The 14,086-nt window shown below is 62.7% G+C and overlaps 1 protein-coding gene across 1 annotated transcript in view; it reads left to right on the top strand.

Moving 5' to 3' along the window:
* The window catches only part of LOC119100098 (unconventional myosin-Vb), a 94,361-nt gene that overhangs the window by 44,715 nt on the left and 35,560 nt on the right, over positions 1–14,086 (top strand). The gene's annotated exons all lie outside the window — the stretch shown is intronic.

Below are 14,086 nucleotides of genomic sequence, written 5' to 3' on the forward strand. Positions count from 1 at the left end.
CTCGACCCGACCCGACCCGACCCAACTCAACCCAACCTGATCTTGCTCCACCCGGGCGAGGCCGCGTCTCTTTCCGCGCCGCCGCCGTGTGCTGACGAGGACCCGAACCGCGCTCCGGCAGGTCACCAGGATGGCTTCTTCTACCTGAACCAGGGCGAGTCGCCCACCATCAGCGGCGTAGACGACGCGCAGTGTTTTGAGCAGACGCGTGAGGCCCTGACGCTGCTGGCGCTGGACCGGCGGACGCAGACGGCCCTCTTCCGCACGCTGGCCGCCATCCTCCACCTGGGCAACGTCGAGTTCCGCGAGGAGATGAGCGGGGGCGAGGAGGCCTGCAGGGTCTCGGTAGGTCCCCCGGCCCCGCCGTCTGTCGAGTGTGAGGCGGCGGCCGGGCGCCTGTGCGCGTTCTGGACAGGACCCACTGCGAGGGGATGTCGGTATGGGGAGACTGGTTGTAAATGGCGTGGCGGGTGAGGTCGCCTCTAGTATCTCCTTCACGACCCCAGGCGGTTAGATCCTGGCAGTGGACGGTATGGCGAGTGACCTGGCTGCGTTTCCCGGTCGGCTTATGTAGCTCGGGTCTGTGGGCTGGGTCTGTGAACTGCGGTCTGTGCCTCTCGTCGCCAACTGACCTTACCTGACCCGCGCCCCTTCCGCCGCTCACAGAAGGGTGACAAGAGCCTTCCGGTCGTGGCGCGTCTTCTGAACGTGGACCACGAGCAGATCCGGCACTGGCTCTGCAAGCGCAAAATCGTGTCCATGCGGGAGACCTTTACGAAGAGCATGAACCTCAAGGAGGTACGTGGTAGGCCATGCGCTGTGCACTGGCGCTGGCGGGGCTGGCCCGATCCGCCGGTAAATGCTGACGCGATCCTCCGGTGAAAGCTGGCCCGATCCGCTGGTGGGTTCTGGCCGATCCGCTGGTGGATGCCGGCCGATCCGCTGGTGAATGCTGGCCGATCCGCTGGTGAATGCTGGCCGATCCGCTGGGGAATGCTGACCCGATCCGCTGGTATGCTGACCCGATCCGCTGGTGGATGCTGAGCCGATCCGCTGGTGGATGCTGAGCCGATCCGCTGGTTATGCTGAGCCGATCCGATGGTGGATGCGACCTGATCCGCTGGTGGATGCTGACCCGATCCGCTGGTATATGCTGAGCCGATCCGCTGGTGGATGCCCGCTGAGCCGGTCGTCCTGCGTGGTCTGTGCGCACTACGACAGACTCGGGGCTGCGGCCCGGGCGTACAGAGAGTGTGCCTGCGAGCACCGCCGTCTCCAGGTGCGGCTCCCGGAGAGTGCACGGGGGCCGTGTATGTTGGCGGCTACACTGTTTGGGAACTAACCGTCCAGTCATTTGGTGAAAGGCTCTACCGCTGTGGTGGTGTGTAGCTGTGTTCGACGGAAGGGAATTGGGAAAAGTCTTCAGCTGTGCGTGTTACCGACGGGCAGAATCTGCCCTCACAGAAGCGAAGTGCCGGCCGCCGCCAGCTGAGTGGGCCGTGGGGCGAGCGGCGCGCGGCCGGACTGTGACGGCCGTTACCCCGTCCTCACAGGCCACCCGTCGCGCGACGCGCTGGCCAAGCACATCTACGCTCAGGTGTTCGCCTGCATTGTGGCGCGCATCAACCAGTGCTGGAGACCACCGAGAAGGTGTACCGGTTCATCGGGGTGCTCGACATCTACGGCTTCGAGACATTCGAAACCAACAGCTTCGAGCAGTTCTGCATCAACTTCGCCAACGAGAAGCTACAGCAGCAGTTTAACCAGGTGACTGACGCTGTCGCCGACTTCAGGGGACGCTTTTTGTGATGTTACTGGGGTGCCTTGGGGGTGGGACTCGTGCATTTGCGGTTTTGCGCTCGTAGGATATGTGTTACCAGTTGTTTCATAGTTTTGAAAACTTTGCTGAGGGGTAGGCTGGCTTTGTGCTCCCATTCCAACATGGCCTTAATTTTGTCATGTTGTCACCTGGCCTGTCTGTTTCAAGTCTTTTTTCACGCCTTCGAACTAGGAAGGACTATTTAAACTGTGTCTGTTTCAGCACGTGTTCAAGCTGGAGCAGGAGGAGTACGTTAAAGAGCAGATCGAGTGGACCTTTATCGACTTTTACGACAACCAGCCGTGTATCGACCTGATCGAGACCCGGCTGGGCGTCCTGGACCTGCTGGACGAGGAGTGCAGGGTAGGCCAGCAGACGGGCGTTAGTGGCGCGGTCTGCCACGCGAGTCGGGGTTCGCGCCGGAATGTGGGACAGGCCGGCCCCTGGGGGGAGGGGTGGGAGGGGGGTATCAGTTTGACTCATGGTCTGGTTGTAAGCCAGTGCATTTGGCTGCATGGTGTTGACCCATGAACAATTTTTGAAGACTGCTCCTGCATAACTACGTATTAGCGGAACTCTGAAATGGGCGTGTTTCAGCGCTTGCGAATTTTCAGTGCAGCGCTGTGTAATAAAGAAGCAAATCCGATACCAGTTTTGGTGTGTAGGAGTGTCTGAGTGCCTCCAGAACACCAGTGAAGTGTGATGGCCGCGGGCTGCCTTATGTCCAGCTGCGACCGACGTGTCGCGGTGCTGCAGCACCCTTCTTCGGCCGTTTGCGCCCCGCCGACGCGGCGGCGGCCTCTGACGACGGGTCTGCCGCGTCGCCAGATGCCGAAGGGTTCTGACCAGTCGTGGGTGGAGAAGTTGTACAGCAAGTGCGCCAAGTCGGGCCACTTCGAGAAGCCGCGGCTCTCCAACTCGGCGTATGTGATCGCCCACTTCGCCGACAAGGTGCAGTACGAGTCGGCCGGGTTCCTGGAGAAGAACCGCGACACCGTGCTGGAGGAGCAGATCAGCGTGCTACGGGCCAGCCTGGTGAGACGGGGGGAGGAGGGGTGGGGTGGGACACCGTGCTGGAGGGTGTCACCCTGATCATCTGCAGTGCTGGGAGTCAGCGTTCTGCGGGCCAGGCTGGTGAGAGGGGGGAGGGGGAGGGGGGACGGCGACCGGGCGCGGCGGCAGAGTCACTGACTGAGGTTCGGGTGACAGAGCGAGCCGACCCGCCCGCTGAAATACAACAGCAAACGCTGATGACGGGAGGTAAAGAGAGGAATAAGGACCGTGCTTGAACCAGTGTGCTGTTTGCCGAACCTGTGTGCCGGTCTGAGCAGAGCAGTGTGTTGGTGTAACCTTCGCCGTCGGAGGAAACTCCTGTGTTACAATTCGCGCGTGTTTCCGTAGGATTCGGTTGTATCGGCGCTTTTCGCTGCTGAAAAGCCGACCGGCAAGACGTCGGCCAAGGCGCCGGCCGTCAAGGCTGGAGCTCAGAACAAGAAGACGGTAAGTTGCGGGCAGATCTCCCGGTGCGCGCCGGCGGGCAGACTAGCCGGCCGTGTGCGTGACATCGAATCCATCGGGCTCCGCGCACTCGCTCCATCACAGGCACTGGCTGCGGTGTGACGTTTTACATGGGCGGCCGTTGGGCAAGTTCGGTCACGCTCTCTATTCTGTTACTTGATGGAGATTTCCTGTTTGACGGAAACTCCTCGTCGCAGGTCGGCTGCCGTTCTCGGGCCTCTCCCAGCATACTGACCTCTCCCGCCCCCGTCGCAGGTCGGCTCCCGTTGTGGGGCCTCCCCCAGCATGCTGACCTCTCCCGCCCCTGTCGCAGGTCGGCTCCCAGTTCCGGGATTCTCTCAGTATGCTGATGACCACGCTGAATTCGACCACCCCGCACTACGTGCGCTGCATCAAGCCCAACGACCAGAAGGAGGCGTTCGGCTTCGAGCCGCACCGAGCCGTGCAGCAGCTGCGCGCGTGCGGCGTGCTGGAGACTATCCGCATCAGCGCCGCCGGCTACCCCTCCAGGCGAGCAGCCGGCGAGGCCCAGCGTGGGCGACGGGGTTCGGAAGCTGTTTGTAGTTTAAGGGTGTCGGGGCGATGACGAACTGCCGTGGGGGGTAAAAGCAATCGCCCTCTATGCCTTCCAGAGAGGAGAATTTTGCTAATTAACTGCCTATCAGGGTTTGAAAAGCTCACCATGTGGAGGGCGCGAGTTCGGCGCACGGCTTTTGGTGCTACCTCTTCCACCAGCCAATCAGTATGATCTGTGGCGTGGCGTAATAACGCAACCGGGCGTCGCAAAGCAGCCGCTCACAAGATATTATATGCCTCCCAATGGCAATATCGCCATAGAACTGATGTGCGATACCCAGCCTGGGTATGTGTATCTGGCCTGGGGTATGTGTATCTGGCCTGGGGAGTGTGTATCTGGCCTGGTGTGTATTTGACCGGGAGTGTGGGTACCTGGCCTGGGGTGTGTACCTGGTCTGGAGTGTGTTTCCGGCCTGGGATGTGTGTATCCAGCCTGGAGTGTGTGTATCTGGCCTGGGGTGTGTGTGTCTGGCCTGCTCGTCGAAAGCGCCGACAGAAGGCAAGTGCAGACTCGATCGGACTGTTAATTGCTCTCGCCCTATGACAGGTGGTTGTATCAGGAGTTCTTCTATCGGTATCGCGTGCTCTGCACCACCAAGGACATCAAGCGGAATGACATGAGGGCGACCTGCGAAAACATCCTCTCCAATCTCATTAAGGTACCTGACAACTGTAGACAGCTGGTAGTTGATTACCTTGGTGAAAATGAGCTATCGTGTGACGCCCGCGTTTTTGCGTTTTGGCAGGCAACAGGATGTCCAAGATCGTGGTTATTTGGAGAAAAGAATTTGGGTCATTGTGACGAAACTGATGTGACCTGCTATATTTGCGGATTCGGGCCACTGATGCTTTTATATCCGTAAGCAGCGCCTCTCAAAGTCGCTGTCATGTCCACCATGCAAAGGTGGGGTCGCTGTGCGCTGCTCCGCCGCTATCACCAGCGCTGACGCCGTTGCAGGACGAGGACAAGTTCAAGTTCGGTCGCACCAAGATCTTCTTCCGCGCCGGCCAGGTGGCCTACATGGAGAAGCTGCGCGGCGACCGGCTGCGCGCCTGTGGCATCATGATCCAGAAGCACGTGCGCGGCTGGCTGCTGCGCAAGCGCTACCGCACGGTGCGCGGCGCCACGTGCACGCTGCAGCGCTGGGTGCGCGGCTTCCTGGCGCGCAGGTCAGTGGAACCGCTGGCGAGCGGTCGTCCTCGCTGGGTCGGCGACAGGGTCCGCTCGCTCACCGGCAGGACCCGTTCACTGGTGTTGCGTCTCGCTCTCATGTCGGCGTCGCGGTGCCCAGCGCCAGGTGCGCCGTGTGGCGATTGCTGGCGCGGCGCGGTGCCCTGCGCTGGCGCCGCGCCCGCCGTGCGCCACCGACTGGCGCCGCTGACGCCTGTGCCGGCTGGCCGGCAGGCGGACCCGACACATGCGACGCACGCGTGCGGCCGTGCTGCTGCAGAGCCAGACGCGCGGTTTGCTGGCGCGCCGCCGCCACCAGCGGCTGCGCCGGCTGGCTGTGGGCCTGCAGGCGCGCGCCCGCGGCCTCTGGGCCCGGCAGCGGTACCAGCAGATGCGCAGAGAACGGGCGGTGAGTGGCGCCGCCCATCGGGCGTGGCGCTGGCTGACACTCCGGTCATTTGGCTGCGAAGCGGTCGGTAGGTGGCCTCAAATGTCGTAACTTTGTCTCCCAGATGTGTTGCTCTGGTGATGTCTTTGTCGATGCAGTCTGCCTTTCCCTCTGCTGAGCGGTGTTGTCCGGCGCCTGTGTACTTAACGTCCATCCTGCTTCGCACTGATACGTCCCGACATTACGAGCGGTGTACGACCGTAGAAGGCGAAGCGCCCGAAAGATTCAGTACTGAACGACTTTAGCATGCTTTGTCTCGTGCGTGCCGACCAGGCCGGCCGCCTGCAAAGCGTGCCTCCACCTGATGCTCTCCGCCTGACGCTCTCCGCCTGACGCTCTCCGCTCCTCACCGCCCGCAGGCCATCACGATCCAGCGCCATGCGCGTGGCCTGCTGGCGCGCCGCCGGTACGCCCACTCGCTGCGCGGTCTGGTGCTGCTGCAGTCGTGCGTGCGCAGGATGGTCGCCCGCCGCCAGCTGAAGGCGCTCAAGATCGAGGCGCGCTCCATCGACCACCAAAAGAAGCTCAACAAGGGCCTGGAGAACAAGATCATCTCGCTGCAGCAGCGCATCACCGAGCTGGTGAGGCGGAGCTGGCCGCCGGCTGCTGTCGGGGTCCGGCTGAAATGCCACCGACGCCAAAAGAGGGCTGAGAGACACGGGCTGTTCTGCGATGCTTGAGACGATTTTGCTTTGGGGATCGTAATTCTAGACGATTGTCATCCCGGTGTTGTGTAAAAGACGAAGCTGTAGTAGGATATCGGATCCTTCTTTTCGACAGCCTCTTGAACATGGTGACATGAGCACGTGAACGCAAATGTTCATTCCGTAGTGTATATCAAATGCGTCGTGTGCAAATATGGCTGGTGTCCACCAGATCTTGTTGACCACGTAAGTGTTCATGTGAGCTGGACCCACAATTCCATCATGATTACTGCACTCAGTACCTTTGTGGCGAACTCAAAGGTGATTGCTGCTTCCGTTACTCCCGGCGGTGCGCTGACTGCCGGACGGGTTCCGGACCGTGGCGCCGCGCGCCTGCTCGTGCCTCATCCCCGGCGGGGCGGTGACTGTCGGACGTGGTCCGGACCGTGGCGCCACGCGCCTGCTCGTGCCTGACTCCCCGGCGGGGCGCTGACTGTCGGCCGTGGTCCGGACCGTGGCGCCACGTGCCTGCTCGTGCCTCACTCTCCGGCGGGACGCTGGCTGCCGGACGTGGTCCGGACCGTGGCGCCGCGCGCCTGCTCGTGCCTCGCTGTTACCTTACGCCACCTGCGGCGTCCGGCAGTCGGGGGAACACTCGAGCCTGAAGCAGCGCCAGCGCGAGTACGACCAGCTGGCGGCCGAGCATAAGAAGCTGAAGACCGAGTCGGTCGAGCTGCGCCGGCAGGCGGGCCGCCTGGCTGAGCTGGAGGCCGAGCTGGAGCAGCTCCGGCAGCAGCTGGAGCAGGAGCGCTGTGACAAGGTGAGTCCGAGCTGGAGCATCTCCGGCAGCAGCTGGAGCAGGAGCGCTGTGACCAGGCGGGGAAATACTCACTCGTTCTCGTCAGATGACGTCCTGCCCTGTTTGGCGTTGGATTCATGACGTGCACATTGTACAATTGGAGCGGCGTGTCCCCGTTAAGACGCTTGGCGCAGTTGCCATGTTCGTCGCTGACAGTTTACCGTTGTATGCGGCTTCAGGTGGACTTGGTGAACGAGAAGGATCGGATTGAGCGCGAGGGTCAGGATCGCATTCAGCGGCTGAACGAGGAGAACGAGAAACTGCGGCAGCAGATTCTGCAAAACGAACAGGAGAAGCAGGCAAAAGAGAAGGAGTCGAAAGGTGCGAGTCCAGGGACAGGCGTACCTATACGTGTCCTCAAGTTTGTCACCAATGCTTTGTTGTTGTTGAGTGTTCTCGTTTGCTATGCTGGAAAAAAACCGATGTGCTTATTCCAGAGACATGCACAAGCCCTGCACATTGAAATCCGTCGCGGGCTGCTCCAGCTTGACCTCTCCCCTCCTCATCCGTCTTTCAGAGCTGCTGAAGACAAAGGTGGACTTGGAGAAGAGCGTGCTGAACGCCGAGCATGATCAGGAGCGCATCGCGTACCAGCGACTCGTGCAGGAGAACGCCCGGCTCGAACAGCGCAACGAGACGTTGGAGCGTGATCTGCAGCGCGCCCGCGGCGGCAAGACGCACCAGGTGAGCCCGGCGGGCACGGGCCGCCGGCGGCAGTGGTACACCAGGTGAGCCCGGCGGGCACCGGCCGCCCGCGGCAGTGATACACCAGGTGAGCCGCTGGACACCGGCCGCCGGCGGCAGTGGTGCGCCGCGGGCGCCGGACGCCCGTGGCGACGGCGTGCCTTGGCAAAGTCAACACCTGCTCCATTGATGCCGCTCCCAACGCAGTCTGGCTTCTCGCGGGATGTTCGGTGGTTGTCAGAGTCTGAGAGTCCCGAAGTATTTGATGTGGGTATATTGTCATAAATAAGTAAACGTATTGTTGTTGAGATACTATGCAGTCTGATGTCCCGCGCTGAGAGACTGCGCAGTCTGATGGCCCGCGTTGAGACTAAAGTCTGATGTCCCGCACTGAGAAACTGCGCAGTCTGATGGCCCGCGTTCAGCGCTGCCCTGCGCTCAGCCTCAACCCTCGGCCCTCGTGCCCCTTCCCGTCTTCGTCGGGCGCGTGTCGTCGCCGTGCGCACTGACCATGAGCGGCCGTGCCCGCGCTGCAGAGGTCGTCGAGCAACGTGAGCGGTGCGAGCGAGGCGACCACGGAGGCAGCCCGGGACGACGCTTCCGACCTGCCCAGCATCACCTCCGACCTGCACGACGAGCTCAGCGTGAGCCCATCCCCAGTCGAGGTGACCCTGTCTGACTGACCCCAGCAAAGCTTTGACTGTTTGGTAAAGTCCTGCGCAAATGCCCTCCAAATGTAGCACTGTAGCGGACTCATGGTAGTAATGGTGGCGATGGTGCCATCATGATGCTGGTGTTCATGACTGGGTCGGTGTGGCCGGGACTTACATGTGTCAGCTGACACCTCTCTCGGTTCCCTGGCATTGTCAGTCTCCCGCTGGCAGTGGCTGGCCCGGCCCGCTGTCCCGCGAGCTGACATTGACAGTGTACCGACACACCGTTAGCCCCAGAGCCGGCCTGCCAGACCGACGCCCCCTGTCCGCCGGCAGGACGTCGGCTACGGCTCGGTGCGGTCCCGCAGCAGCGAGCAGCCTGAGCGCAAGCTGGAGGCCATCGACTGGAGCAAGCACAACGGCAACCCGGACCTGGAGCGCACCATTGTGGTGCCGGAGCGCAAGGTGCGTTCCGTCTGCTGGCAACGACTCGTTAGGGGTGGCCACAGGCTGTACGTACTGTTGCTGATGAGGTCTTGCAATCTCCGTCAGTGCAGCGCCTCTGAATGTTTTGAAGCAATGCTTCCATTTCATCCCGAGCGCGCAGATGCGTAGGCGTAGTGTCGTTTTTGCCTGGTCTTATAAGCATCTCCCGTTGCATCTTTATTTCCGACCCGCCTGGTCTTGACATGCCTGCGTGGCAGAACATAACGCGCTGTCCCCCGGCCGTGCTGTGGCGGACATCACACGCTGTCGTCCCCGGCCGTGTTGTGGCGGACATCGCGCGCCGTCCCCCGGCCGCTCTCGGTAACCCCCGTGCGCGAGCGCCACCCGATCGACACGGCCCGCGTGTGCACCAGGCCTCGCCGGACGTCAACCTGGTGCTGAAGCTGCAGCAGAAGCTGAAGGAGGTGGAGGACGGAGCGCGAGCGGCTGGCCAAGCGACTGGAGCGTCTGGAGCAGGCCACGCCCGACAGCGAGAGAACAAGCAGGGCGCATGACCAGATCCGGGTGGGTGGGGTTCCAGCCGCCGGCCGCACCAGCCGGAGCTGGCTGGCGCCGGCCGTCGTCTTGTTTTTGCCATTATGTCCTTGAGTCTATTTGGTGAATGCGTTTGTGGGGATTGGTATGCGCCATCGGATGATGAAGTATCTGTGTAGCCATCCCAGTTTAGAAGTTCGTAGTTTCCATCTGGTCAGGGTGGCCAGCTGCGCTGTCTGTGACGTCAGCGCTCCAAAAGACCCGCGCACGCACGTCAGTGACTGACGTCCGTGCGCGGCGGACTGCTGCGCGGTGCCACGTGACCTCCCCGCCCGGCTCGGCCCCAGCCGTGCCCGTGCGTGGTGGGCTGCTGCGCGCGGGCACGTGACCTCCCCGCCCGGCTCGGCCCCAGCCGTGCCCGGGCGCGGCGGGCTGGCACGTGACCTCCCCCCGGCCCGCCCTCAGCTGCAGGATCTGGAGATGGAGAACGCCAAGCAGAAGGCCGACCTGCAGAAGCTGCGCCAGAGCATAGCCTCGGGCAGCGGCGATGACCCCGGCAACGATCTGATGCTGCAGTTCCACGCCATCCAGGTGCGTCGGCCGCGCACGGAGACACGCGCCGACGGCTGGGGTCAGCACAGATGCCGCCCCGCTGACCGGCTCCGTGCCCGTGTTGAGAATGCCAACGATAGACCGATGCTCAGCAGCGCGTTGAAATGGTGGGAAACATCCGGTCGTATTTGGGATCCGTGTGTTGCTTTGAACACCAGTGTTCGAAGTGATCGTTGCAGTTGCTGCGCTCATAATCATTAGGTCAGCACCAGCTTAAGGCTAGTCGCACATCACTGAGCGTCCCACTCCTCTGGCCTGATCGACGCTGCTGTGACGGCGCTACCGCCGTCCCACTGTCCTGGCCTGATCGACGCTGCTGTGACCGCGTCTTTACCGCCGTCCACTCTCCGCGCCCGTCTCGGCACTTATCGCACCGCCTGACGCGAGCGTTACGTGCATGCCGCAGGACGAAGTGGAGCGGCGGCGCGAGGAATGCATCCAGCTGCGGACCGTGATCGCCAACAACGCCAGCCTCCCGCTGCGCCGGATGGAGGACCGCGACACGAGCGAGGAGGGCGAGGTGCTCATGGCCTTCGAGACGCAGAAGCAGATCAACAGGTGGGCGCCGACGTCCGTCTCCTCGGACGGTGGGGCTCGGCTGGCGTCCTCTGGCGCGTGGCAGGGTGCGGGGTGGGGCCGTGCGGCGTGCGGAGCCGAACGGTGCTGGCTAGCGATGGACGCTGTGCTACCGTTCACGTGGTGGGTTGAGAACGGGCGGAACCAGTCTGCGGGTGCTGGTGGTGTCTGACTCGGCTAGTGGAGGAACTTTCGCGTTTGCTGGTCTAGCAATGTGGCTCAGGGTCGGTCTGTCTGCCAGAGCTGCTTCGAGTGAGTGTAATGTAGAGTTCCTGCAGCTGCGAAAGAGCTTGTGAACAGCCCGCTCGCCGCGGAGCCGGGCTCTTGGTAAGGGCCCGCAAACTACGTCTGCGCTCTACCACACGTGCAGCCAACAACGCTCCGTGTGAGGGACAGGCTGCCACGGCTTGCGAATTAGGATGCTTAGAGGGGTAGGTACTGCTGTCCCATTGCTGTCATTGCCATAAAAAAAAAAAGAAAACGACCAATTTGCCATGTTGCAATATATCATGACCGATTTAGTTTGGAGCATTCTAAGCAAACTGACACCAGCTATCGGTGGCCCGAACGGCAGAACCTGTATGAAGAGACAAACAGAGGTATATATTATATAATTATATATATATTATATATATATAATATATATATATTTGTTTTCTTCAAACCAGTGATGTGGTCCCAGTAGTCCCATGGTGTCGGCCTGTCTAAATGGAGGAACACCCATTTTATTGCAGCTTGGTAGCGAGCGTTGTTATGCACCAAAATGATGCGGGTTTCACGCGTCTCTCATTAAGCTCAACGTTTTATCCTGAACAACAGAGACGTCTGAGTCCATTATTAGGCTTCTTCCCCGCATCAGGGGATACTGTGACAGCTGGCGTGCACTCCGTCACGCCATCCTGAGGTTTTTCCCGTACTTCGCGTGACGGCCCACTGGGTCCTTCGACGGGAGACCCGAGAGAACGTGCCCGCCGCGCGAGCCGCGCCCGCCTCGCGGCGCCCCTGGCCGGCGGGCGGCGGCGGCGGGGGGTCGCGCGCCCCGACCGCCGCGTCGTGCGGCTGCGGTGGCCGGCCGGCCGCGGCCGCGGTCGCCGCGACCCCGGCCGGCCCATGGAGCGGCGCGCCGCCGCCGGCTCTCGACAGTCGCGGCGCCGCTCGGAGCCGCGCGCCGGCGGCGCTCGCCGTGCACGCCGCCGGTGGGTGTGGGGTCGTGACGTCACGCTCCTGGCCCGCTTCATCCCGCGATTGAAGGCCGCGATGTATCCCCGGCTGGCGTGCGAGGTATTTACGCCCCGTATGCCCTCCTGCACGAGCACTGGCGTCGCTGCTCAGAACGCGGGTGCTCCGCTGAGCCAGCGGCGCGCTGACCGGCGCCCGTTGTGTGGCGTCGCCTGCAGGCAGCTGGCGGAGGAGCTGCACCTGGAGAAGGAGGAGCGCGTGCGCCTGCTGCAGATGGAGGCCGAGTACCGCGAGGAGCTCAGTCATCTGAAGGCCGACAACGACCGCCAGCGCGACTCATCAGCCAGAACCTGGGCCAGCGCAGCCCGGCCAGAACGAAGCCATCATGCTGCACGAGATCACGCGGCTCACCTCCGAGAACCTGGTGAGTGGCACCGCCCGCCCGCTCTTACTGCTGTCGGCCCGCCCGCTCTGGCCGCTCTCGGGCCGCCCGCTCGGGCCGCTCTGGGCCTGCTCTCGGCCCGCCCTCTGAAGCCACTTTTGGCTCGCCCGGCGGCCGCTGCTGCTCGCCCCCGTCCGTTTGAGTGGGCCACGCTGGTAGGACAGGTGCGGTCCCTTCTGTGCGCTTTCTTGTCAGGCTGGACAGGCAGTGTAAGGCTGCAAGATAGGCGACCTTGATTCTGGTGAGAGGCAACACAAATAGGCTGCATGGTTAAGTAGTCCATGCTTTCGAACCATCCAGTCACCGATGTTATTTTAAACCAGTGCTTGATGTGAGGGTTGATTAGGAGCAGGTTCACGTACGGTATTTGTTGAATCCGGCTAGAACGGTCGGCAGTCAGCCGTCCAGTCCTGCCGTACGCCCCCCATGGCGGTGTGAGGTGCCCGACCACACAGCTGACGCCGTGCCGACGGTTGGCGTGAGCGACCGGCCCGTCTCGCACCACCAGGCGCCTTTTCTGAATTCATAGCTGGGACGTGGCAGACTTTCTCGTTAGAGTTGGCGCACGCGACCGACAGCCAATCCTGAGCCTGGAGCGACGCCGCCGCTCGTCTCTTCCGCCCGCTGGTGACGAGTCTCCGGTCCGTTCGGCCGCTGCCCTGTCATTAGCTGGGGCGATGACGCACATGTCGGTAGGGTGACTCATGGAGCGTGCGTCATTGGAATAGGTTCGTGTCTCCTTCACTTGTATTGGTTAGAGTGGCGGAAGTGACGGACAGCGCCTGGTCGCATTGTGATGAGCGGCTTGGCGGTGAAGCGCCTGGGCGCGGTGTCCTTCGTGGTCTGGACCCCACTCCAGTGATGGCGGGCGGGCGGCCAGTTCTCCGCGATCTCATCCCCTCCCCCCCCCCCCACACACACCAGCTGGTGTCGGCCGGCGGCGGTCCTCCGCGGCTCGCACCCGTGCCAGCCGCCGCCCGTCAACCGCCCCTCCCCGGCAGCCGGACGGGACGCGCGCGCTGTAGTGGTGTGGCGTGACGGCGCCGGCCGGGAGCGGCGCTGTGGCTTCCCGCCGGTGGTGCGTGCGGCCGTCGTGACTCCGGTGCCGGGCTCGCGTTGTGCGAAGGTCCGGCGGCGCTGTGGGCTCCCGCCGGTGGTGCGTGCGGCCGTCCGTCGCTACGGTGCCGGCTGGCCGCTGCGAGTCCGGCGGCGCTGTGGGCTCCCGCCGGTGGTGCGTGAGGCCGTCTGTGGCTCCGGTGCCGGCCTGGCCACCCTGCGAAGGTCCGACGGCGCTGTGGGCTCCCGCCGGTGGTGCGTGAGGCCGTCTGTGCTCGGTGCCGGCTGGCCACCCTGCGAAGGTCCGGCGGCGCTGTGGGCTCCCGCCGGTGGTGCGTGAGGCCGTCTGTGGCTCCGGTGCCGGCCTGGCCACCCTGCGAAGGTCCGACGGCGCTGTGGGCTCCCGCCGGTGGTGCGTGAGGCCGGCTGTGGCTCCGGTGCCGGGCGGCCGCCCTGCGAAGGTCCGGCTGCGCCTTGTTCGGGATGATATGCGGCAGAGTGGCCCGGCTGAACCGCGGTGCCAGAGAACCTTGAGACAGGTCTGCTCGCGGCGGTTCGTCTGTGTCGGGGTCTTGACGTGGGGAACGGACTAGCCTGTGATGTGTATGCAGATCCGCTGAGGGTCTGCCTGTACAATGGAGGCTGCTGGACGGTTTGAGCTGGGTTTTTTGGCCTTAACAAGGTAGGCCGAGCACATTTGTGCCTCATTTTGCCCGCATCTCCTCATACTGTCCTGCCAAATCACATGGCTCAGAATTTCGTTGAGCTTTCCATAAATTTTTATGTTGGTCAAGTCCCCGTTGTTTAACAAGTCCCCTTTGTTTAAACGATTTCGGTAAAAATTCCCGAGGCCTTTTGTCAGGTCCGT

This window comes from Pollicipes pollicipes, unplaced genomic scaffold, assembly GCF_011947565.3.
Source record: "Pollicipes pollicipes isolate AB1234 unplaced genomic scaffold, Ppol_2.1 Scaffold_4881;HRSCAF=5763_pilon_pilon_pilon, whole genome shotgun sequence".
Lineage (NCBI taxonomy): Eukaryota > Metazoa > Arthropoda > Thecostraca > Pollicipedomorpha > Pollicipedidae > Pollicipes > Pollicipes pollicipes.